Genomic DNA, 346 nt, shown 5'->3' with positions numbered 1-346 from the left:
AGTCAGAGCATGGACTAAATGATGCACCTGAGGAATAATCAATAATTTCAATCTCCTCATCCACAAAGGAGCTGAGTGCTGCTGCTTTTACCATAGCAAGTTGTATTTCAGCAGGTGAGGCAAGTTGAATAACTGGGTCATCTCCCTCAGCAAGGTTTAATTCAAAAAGAGATCCATCTTTCTCTACAGACTCTTTGAGAAAATGTAGACCTAACTCTTTCTGTGAATCCATATTATAGAAGAGATCATTTTGCCCTGGAGATTGTGGCAATGCTAAGTTGAGATCAAAGCCAGAAAAATTGCCATGATGGACTGGAGATAAAAGGTTGATAAAATTTAGAGGCTC

This window comes from Triticum dicoccoides, chromosome 3B (genome assembly GCF_002162155.2).
Source record: "Triticum dicoccoides isolate Atlit2015 ecotype Zavitan chromosome 3B, WEW_v2.0, whole genome shotgun sequence".
In the NCBI taxonomy this organism is placed as follows: Eukaryota; Viridiplantae; Streptophyta; class Magnoliopsida; order Poales; family Poaceae; genus Triticum; species Triticum dicoccoides.
Note: the sequence above shows the minus strand (reverse complement) of the source record.